Raw genomic sequence first — 10,113 nt, 5'->3', positions numbered from 1 at the left:
CAATTTATTAGGAATCCGATTTCTTACAAGTCGTTCCAATCACAGCCCGACACGTGTCAAGTTTACGGACTACGGCTGATTAAAAGGTTTTCTTCCATAAAATTAATCGATTCTACACTAATCCGACTCAACATTTCTAAAATACGTATATTTTTTCGTAGTTTTATAGGAATCGTAATTATAGGGACCGTAATTATAGGGGGGTCGACTGTAATTTTAAATTAAACAAACAAGTGCCAGGGATACGTTTCTAGAAATGCATATGTAAGCAAATATCATAGTAGCTGCTAGACAAATCTTATGTAGTGTTGTTAACTACACATTAGGCTATACGTACCGCAATACAATGATAAGTGTTTAGTATCTAGACGTAGCTAAACTACGCATCGTTCAACAATTTTTCGTCAGGGTGCATTGTTTTTTACTCAAAATTTGTTAGAAGACGTACTGTACGTGCTATGCACATTACAGATATTGTACAGCCAAAGTTTGCCCTAGCGGCTCAATTCTGAAGTAAAAAAAATTTCCCTAACAATTAAATTAGTACACTGGAGCGGTAGGTATACTAAATTTGGTTAATTAAGGCTTGCTCGATAGTTCTTTCTACAGAACTGTGAATACTAACTCTTTTAATTACGATCACCCTGTACATTAATCCATGTTTGTACGGTACAGTGGCGTGACATTTGATGATAGGGAAACTGTGTTTCTGTAAGAAGCCGACTTCCAGGGGCAATCAGTTAATTCTTTAAATGTATTTTTAATAGATTATTTATCTGACGTAATTAATAAATAAACAAGTTCAATGTAATTACCTCTGTTATTAGATTCAATAGATTCCCTACCGTGTTTCACCGAAAATAAGACACTGTCTTATATTAATTTTTGCTCTGAAAGATGCGCTAGGTCTTTTCAGGGGATGTCTTATTTTTCCATATAGAAGAGTTCACATTTATTATTGAACAAAAAAATTTCCAAGTCGAACTTAGACGAGAGTGACGTATATCCGGTCGTGTCGAACTAAACTTAAATAAAACCGAAGTGAACTTACGAAGTTCCGGTACTGGAGTGGACTTTCCACTCTCGTTTCAACTTAACCTTTTTATAACGTCGACATCGGGCTCGATGACCAATTAGTGCTTACTGAACCGTAGCACTATGCGAATGTGATGTGGCGTGATTTCCGGCCGACCAATTAGCGATCACCAGCCATAACGTTATATAAATCTGTGATTCCCAAGCCATAGTCTTATGCAAATCATGCCGTCTGGCGTGTTGTCTGCTGACCAATCAGTGGCTCTACTTTCAAAAAGCCAACGGCCACTTTCAACCTGCTGTCGATGACCGTTACGAGTAAAAAAAAAAAACTGTGCTAGATCTTACTTTCGAGAGGAGGCCTTATATTTAGCAATTCAGCAAAACCTCTGCAAGGTCATATTTTCAGAGGATGACTTATTTTCGGGGAAACATGGTATGCCAATTCTTGCTTTGATAAAAACATATAACATCTATTTGTTTAGATATAATATATCTATTAACCGTAACTATCTCGTTATAATTTTCAATATTTATTTTATATTATTTACTAATGTTAAATTCTATTCCGCTTTGATTTCCNACTTACAAACATTACCTCTTTATAATATTAGTATAGATAATATGTAGCCAATGCGCCAAATGATATTTCTTACGCGAAACTAAAGACAGGATAGCCAAATTTGGCACAAAGTTGCCAAATCTTGAAAGGAATTCAAGATTTGGCAACTTTGATTTCCAAATTCTGAAAGGAATTTCAAATAAAGCTAGAGTTGGTATTCAAAGGATTATAGATCTGAATTCAGGGAAAGGAGAGAAAGGTAAAAAAATAAAGAAGTGAGAAAGGTTAAATAAACCTTCTGTTATGCAAATATTGATCCTTAATTTTCCAACCTTTCTCAATTCTTTTTATTTTTTGCCATTCTCTTCTTTCTCCGAATTTGGGGCTATAATCCTTTGAGTCACGACTTCAGCTTTATTTGACTTCAGCTTTATTTAGTATTCCTTCCTCATTCACACAATTCAAGTATTTGAAAATATTTCCTTTCTATTAAAAAATAAAATATGTATAAAGGTTTACAGCTGTAAAACTTCTTTTTTGAGGTTTATGCCGTTGAAATAAATAAATAATAATAAAATTTGTCGGTTTTGTTTACACGTTTATTGGGCCGCATTGGAAATTGCCTTGGGCCGCATGCGGCTCGCGGGCCGCGGGTTGGACACCCCTGCTCTAAAGCATAATGTGAATTTTACCTTAAGTATAGACTTCTTCGTTAAATAGAAGAAATTCATCGCTCTGAAACCTTTATCTCCTTTCGATACCTTTAACAGCACCAATGCCTGATAGAATATTGCATTGAATATCAACGAATTATTTTTAAATATCAAATTTAACGAGATTTCTTACCATTCTGTTATCCTTCTCGTCGTTTTCGAAGTAACTATCCATGATGCAGGACGTGAAATTACCAATCTAATTCGCAAAATTAACGAAATAATCAGAATTTTATTAAAATAAATTGAAATTTAAAGCCAGACTTACCGCAGTCGATATCCCAGCTGACCACATCAAGCCAAAAACCGTGCCTATCAACTGAAGTAGAGAAAAAAATTGCACGAAATAATTTTTAGAAAATATGGCTGCTATAGTAACGATGTTTGTTAATGGTACATAAACGAGTATAAGAAAAGCGTGCATGCTTTGGCAGAAGTTGTCGACAATTTTAATGAAATGTGTGATTGCAACGAATTCTTTCGTGAGAGTTTTTATGTGCAAAATGTCTGTCTTCGATCTATTCTTGAAGTCTTTCACAAAATTTTCCATTACAACAATGCAGCTGTATACGAGAATTAATTGCAAACCAGAGCAAAACGGAACGATAAAAATCTGTAAATTTAATCCCATAACAACATGAATTACGCAAAATGTTTCTCGTGACCCCGATTTCAGACTGCCGAAATAGTTTCTAAATAAGAAAAACAAACTTGCTACAAACAGATACATGCTAATAATGGCGCCGGATGAAATAAAGAAGAGAAATTTTCGAAAGAGTAGTATACGCTTCGATGTATCCTTCGTTAAAATTATGTTTTCATCAAAATTTTCAATCGCGTGGTGTAATTTTGAGGAGTATTTCTTCAATGATGTCACGTTCAGAACAGAAAGTACGAACATAAAATTGATCAGATGCTTGATATTATACCCCGCCAACCTCCACATTTCTGGCATCCCACAAAGAGAGGGAATCCAATTGATGCCAAGATAGGTTGAAAGCTCTTCCGATAATGTCATAAACACCAATAACACGAAATATGTTTGCACGAATATCGTAATAGTCCCTAACCATGTTTTAGTTTTAGCTCTATCGAGATATTTTTCTGAAATTTTTAAAGTTTTTATGAAAGGGAATAAAATTTCTTGAAGCGTGTACATTGCAGATTCGAAAATAAATATTTCTGATTGAATTTTCTCCTACCCGTACATGTAATGTAATGATTGAATAAAATTGTCTTCTATGATCTTTATTGGTCTGTGTATAAAGACACCCATTCGTAAGTGCTAATTAAAAATATTAATTTTCTAATGAGTTGTTTGTTCGGTTAATTGTACGTACATACTTCATCAGACATGCAAATATAATTAAATATTTGTCGTAAGTTATTTGTAGTTAAGAAATATTTGATGTTATTACCGGTGATTTTTTCTCAGTGCAAATTATTTTTAGCGATAAAAGTTATTTGAATTTACATCACTGCTATGTTTTTGTTTAATTCATTCCGTTTCGAGAACAATAAAAGGTGTTTTCCTGTCCCATAATTGAGGTGCAATTTGAAAATTTCAGCCCAGCATTGTGACCATGGCAATTGTAACCTGGCCCCTGTTTAAGCGTTAGATATATAAAGAAAACCTTGAATACGACACGTGTCCAGCCCGTTAATCAAACGCGAAGCCATGACTAACATCCTGTGAATGCCACATTACAATTATAATTTGCAAATTTATTATGTATTTTTCATAAAGATCAAATGTCTTAGTTCTATAAGATGTCAGGGATGGTACAGTATCCTAAAACTGCGTGAAACTATTAACATGATCCCATAACTCTAAACCACTAATTAGTCACGATATTTACAGTATTTTATCATGATAACGTGTCTGGTTAAATTCCTGTATTCAATTAACTGAACAAACAATTCTTCGCAAAATATACAAGAATGATTACTTTTGATTAGCATAATTTATGAATGAGTACCTGTAAACACAGATCAATATCAAGCATACATACATACATGTACTTGTGAAAAAAATTCCATCAGCAGAATATTCTAGAACCTATAATGTATACGCATGAAGACATTTCATTCCCTTTCATAAAATTCTTTAAAATTTCAGAAATATATTATGAAAGAACAAAAACTAAAACATGGTTCTGGACTATAACTACAACTGTGCAAATATATTTCTTCTTATGAATGCTGCTCTTTAGCATTTTCGGAAGAGCTTGCAGTCCTTCTCGGTGTTAATAATTAAAATTATAATTTCTCTTCTGTTACAAAGCGTATTTTAGATAGTTTTCGAACGACAATTAGTTTGAATTATAAAATTATCATCAGCACATTATATAAACACTCCAAAANCGCTCTAAACCATAATGTGAATTTTACCTTAAGTATAGACTTCTTCGTTAAATGGAAGAAATTCATCGCTCTGAAACCTTTATCTCCTTTCGATACCTTCAACAGCACTAATGCCTGACAGAATATTGCATTGAATATCAATGAATTATTTTTAAAATATCAAATTTAACGAGATTTCTTACCATTCTGTTGTCCTTCTCGTCGTTTTCGAAGTAACTATCCATGATGCAGGACGTGAAATTACCAATCTAATTCGTAAAATTAACGGAATAATCGGAGAATTTTATTAAAATAAATTGAAATTTAAAGCCAAACTTACCGCAGTCGATATCCCAGCTGACCACATCAAGCCAAAAACCGTGCCTATCAACTGAAGTAGAGAAAAAATTTGCACGAAATAATTTTTAGAAAATATGGCAGCTATAGTAACGATGTTTGTTAATGGTACATAAACGAGTATGACAAAGGCGTGCATGCTTTGGCAGAAGTTGTCGACAATTTTAATGAAATGTGTGATTGCAACGAATTCTTTCGTGAGAGTTTTTATGTGCAAAATGTCTGTCTTCGATCTATTCTTGAAGTCTTTCACAAAATTTTCCATTACAACAATGCAGCTGTATACGAGAATTAATTGCAAACCAGAGCAAAACGGGACGATAAAAATCTGTAAGTTTAATCCCATAACCACATGAATTACGCAAAATGTTTCTCGTGACCCCGACTTCAGACTGCCGAAATAGTTTCTAAATAAGAAAAACAAACTTGCTACATACAGATACATGCTAATAATGGCGCCGGGTGAAATAAAGAATAGAAATTTTCGAAAGAGTAGTATACGCTTCGATGTTTCCTTCGTTAAAATTATGTTTTCATCAAAATTTTCAATCGCGTGGTATAATTTTGAGGAGTATTTCTTCAATGACGTCAGGTTCAGAACAGAAAGTACGAACATAAAATTGATCAGATGCTTAATGTTATACCCCGCCACCCTCCACATTTCTGGCATCCCACAAAGAGAGGGAATCCAATTGATGCCAAGATAGGTCGAAAGTTCTTCCGATAATGTCATAAACACCAATAAGACGAAATATGTTTGCACGAATATCGTAATAGTCCCTAACCAAGTTTTAGTTTTAGCTCTATCGAGATATTTTTCTGAAATTTTTAAAATTTTTATGAAAGGGAATAAAATTTCTTGAAGCGTGTACATTGCAGATTCGAAAATAAATATTTCTGATTGAATTTTCTCCTACCCGTACATGTAATGTAATGACTGAATAAAGCTGTCTTCTGTGATGTTTATTGGTCTGTGTATAAAGACACCCATTGGTAAGTGCTAATTAAAAATATTAAATTTCTAATGAGTTGTTTGTTCGGTTAATTGTATGTAGATACTTCAAACATGCAAATATAATTAAATAATTCTCGTGAGTTATTGGTTGTTAAGAAATATTTGATGTTATTACCGGTGACTTTTCCTCAGTGCAAATTTAGCGATAAAAGTTATTTGAATTTACATCACTGTTGTGTTTTTGTTTAATTCATTCCGTTTCGAAAACAATAAAAGGTGTTTTTCTGTCCCATAATTGAGGGGCAATTTGAAAATTTCAGCCCGGCATTGTGACCATGGCAATTGTAACCTGGCCCCTGTTTAAGCGTTAGATATATAAAGAAAACTTTGAATAGGACACGTGTGCAGGCCGTTAATCAAACGCGAAGCCATGACTAACTTCCTGTTTTGAGGGGTTTTCTTCTCCTGGTCGTTGGTTGGTCAATTAGAAGGAAAATGTATGACACATTTCAATTATAATTTGCAAATTTATTATGTATTTTTCATAAAGATCAAATGTCTTAGTTCTATAAGGTGTCAGGGATGGTACAGTATCCTAAAACTGCGTGAAACTATTAACAAGATCCCATAACTCTAAACCACTAATTAGTCACGATATTTACAGTATTTTATCATGATAACGTGTCTGGTGAAATTCCTGTATTCAATTAACTGAACAAACAATTCTTCGCAAAATATACAAGAATGATTACTTTTGATTAGCATAATTTATGAATGAGTACCTGTAAACACAGATCAATATCAAGCATACATACATACATGTACTTGTGAAAAAAATTCCATCAGCAGAATATTCTAGAACCTATAATGTATACGCATGAAGACATTTCATTCCCTTTCATAAAGTTCTTTAAAATTTCGGAAATATATTATGAAAGAACAAAAACTAAAACATGGTTCTGGACTATAACTACAACTGTGCAAATATATTTCTTCTTATGAATGCTGCTCTTTAGCATTTTCGGAAGAGCTTGCAATCCTTCTCGGTGTTAATAATTAAAATTATAATTTCTATCCTGTTACAAAGCGTATTTTGAATTATAAAATCATCAACAGCACATTATATAAACACTCCAAAACCTCCTTATTGTTTTGTGGCATACGAGTGTGGCACAGAATAATGTTTTTTGAGAACTCCGCTTTTAGTCGTGTCACTTTCATTCAATTTCCTTTAACGCAACAATAACCGAGAGAGAATTCTTACCCATAAAAATAAATAGACACTGGGGTATTTATTCGAATTATAAGTTCAAACAGAAACTCCCTCATACTGTAACTTTTTAAATAATAGTTTCTTTTTAATGAATTTTATCATAATACAAATATGTAAAGATATTAATCTGAGTTTTCTTATTTCAACTCTGATTTTGATGTTATTAAAATAAATTTAAACTCCAATTTAAAGATTCTTAAACTAACAAAAATGGAGCCCCATTGACTTCAATAAGCCCTAAGCCCCGAATAATCTAAATTCGCCAATAGTCACTCGGCACTAACGGCACAAATACACAGGTAAATCAAGTGGATAAACGAGTTGTTTGGACTGTTAAAAGGGCAATCAGTGTTCATACTGAGATATTTTAAAACAAGTTTTTTTGTCATTTCTTGTGTTAATAATTTACAGCAAATTCATTAACATACGCCATTTTATAATGAAAGTTAGTTGTACAGTACAGTACCCCTTCGATTTACGCTCGTACCCCTAGGGGTACATGTACTCCCAGTTGATAACCACTGCGGTAGAGTCTCGTCTTTAATCCGGCATAAATCGGACCGGCAATGTCGGATTACTGAATTTTACATTCATGTATTGTATGTGCTGTATAGTAAAAACACGCTCGGTTCACATATTTGGGTATCATATAAAGTATGAAACAATTTCATCCACATTGTTCTGCCAGCTTGCAGCAAACAACTAGCGACCTTCATCATACATCAGTCCCTATTACATGCATCGACAAGCGATGACACGAAAATTATGTGCGATGTCGTGCGAGGTGTCGGATTACTGGACGAATCGGTTCATAATATTGTATATTATTTTGTTTAACGACGTAAATACGGTCAAACTCCGTTTATACGTTTATGAAGGAAAATTAAGAAAATATCGAGATACGTGGCCGATCTACCAAGGAGAATGCATCCCGGAAAGACCTTTATATAAAGCTGGCCAAATTAATATTTAATTATTAGAATTTTAAATAAAACAATTTTATGCAATCTTTGTGTTTATTATACAGGAAAACAAAAATTTACCACTCAGCAATAATCACATTACTTGGTTTCTGGAATAATTTTAAATTAAACAAACAAGTGCCAGGGATACGTTTCTAGAAATGCATAAGTAAGCAAATATCATAGTAGGTGCTAGACAAACCTTATATGGTATTGTTTACTACACATATAGGCTATACGTACCGCAATACAATGATAAGTATTTAATATCTAGACGTATCTAAACTATGCACCGTTTCAAAATTTTTTATCAGGGTGCTCAGAATAGTTTGGTTTGTTTATTTGTTTTACGGAAATGTGGCACGCGAGTGATCCTCCGAGTACATTTACAGGAAACTGGCCCGTGTACTGTATATAAGTGTTACGAACGTGAAGAAAACCCGGATAACTCCACGTGGCTAGGGGGAAACCCGTTATAAATTACCGGTGTTCAGTGGTTTTATCCACTCGGCAATTGATGAGCTGTCGCTTGATCGAACGTTACTTGTTTTCAAGAGCTATGCTAGTCCGACATTTAAAGAATTTCGAACTTTTCGCAACCGGTTTTTACTCGAAATTTGTTAGAAGACGTAAGTGCTATGCACATTAAAAATATTGTAGCACCAAATTTTGCCAAAGCGGCTGAACTCTGAAATAAAAATGTTTCCCAAAATATACTGGAGCGGTAGATATACCAAATTTGGTTAAAATTTGCTCAATAGTCCTTTGTTAGCTGTGAACACTAACTCTTTAATTGTGATCACCCTGTACATTAATTCATGTTTGTACAGTATGATTCTTCGCTACTTATAATTGTGTTTTAATTGCAACATAATCTTCTACAGAAAACGCAATTATTTCTTGTCACCTGTTTTCTATACTGCTCAATTCTATAATGTTTTTATTACTGTAATTCTCACGGTGTAAGGTAAGACATGAGCGATTTTCCACGGAAAAGATGCCGCCCGAGAGAGGTTTTTAACGGCAACTTGTCCCTATTTAGCTGTTAGATAGGTGAAAACAACTCCACCTTGGCTCCTGTGAATGAGGCAAACCCACGACCAATGTTCTTGATCTATAGGGCCACTGATGGAAAATTTGGAAATGGGATTCACGATTAGAAGTAACATGTTATAACTATGTTGCTCCTTATTAAGAAATGCTAGAAAAAATCAGAAAGATAAAGAATTCTGGATATCATTTTATTACTCTATCTCCTTATTATTCCATTTATAACATTACTCATCAAAAAATATGGGTTCGCCCACAGAGTTTTCTTTAATGAAATGATAATATGCACTAGTGGCTACGAAAATGTCAGGAGCTTTTTCGTCACCATAAATACCTCCACTCATTACTCCAATAAGGAGTTCAATACCGTGATCATCTGTGTAAATTAATGGAGAACCCGAATCACCCTGAAAAATAATGGAAAAAAGATTAATTAAGTAATTTACGTTATGTTAAATTTAATGAATTAAACAATTCTTACGGGCATAGCACGAATTCCTTGTGTTTTCGTTAGAATCTCTTTACCGGTCAGAGTAATGTTAAAGTAATATTTATATGGTTTCGGATCGATTAATTGAACATCAGCGACAATAAGATTTCTTGCTATTTCTCCAGGATCTAAATTATCCCATTCAGAAAATTATATTATGTAATTTCATCAATTATAAATTTTTTTGTCCATTAAATAACGCACAAATACAATAATATATATATCAATATATTAAAACCTGTCCAAACCGGAACCTGAATAAAAGGGAAACCTCGCATAATTTGGTACCCTGCTATACCGGTTTATACAGGTTTTACTGTATATAACATACCTAAATATAAGCAGTTCTATACGAGTAAATATGTAATGTACT

At 33.5% G+C, this 10,113-nt stretch overlaps 1 long non-coding RNA gene across 1 annotated transcript in view; it reads right to left on the bottom strand.

The window, feature by feature from the left end:
• The window catches only part of LOC111639046, a 10,441-nt gene extending 7,764 nt beyond the window's left edge, over positions 1-2,677 (bottom strand). The window contains exons 1-3 of the long non-coding RNA XR_002758997.1: positions 2,579-2,677; positions 2,444-2,509; positions 2,290-2,376 (exon numbers count right to left, since the gene is read on the bottom strand). This is a non-coding gene — a long non-coding RNA (uncharacterized LOC111639046). The remainder of the gene's footprint in view (positions 1-2,289; positions 2,377-2,443; positions 2,510-2,578) is intronic.
• Positions 2,678-10,113: the final 7,436 nt, after the last annotated feature.

The sequence above is a fragment of the Centruroides sculpturatus genome, unplaced genomic scaffold (assembly GCF_000671375.1).
Source record: "Centruroides sculpturatus isolate CEXI.00-Female unplaced genomic scaffold, Cexi_2.0 scaffold1187, whole genome shotgun sequence".
In the NCBI taxonomy this organism is placed as follows: domain Eukaryota; kingdom Metazoa; phylum Arthropoda; class Arachnida; order Scorpiones; family Buthidae; genus Centruroides; species Centruroides sculpturatus.
The sequence above is the reverse complement of the archived record's forward strand: the minus strand, read 5'-3'. Positions and strand labels throughout refer to the sequence as shown.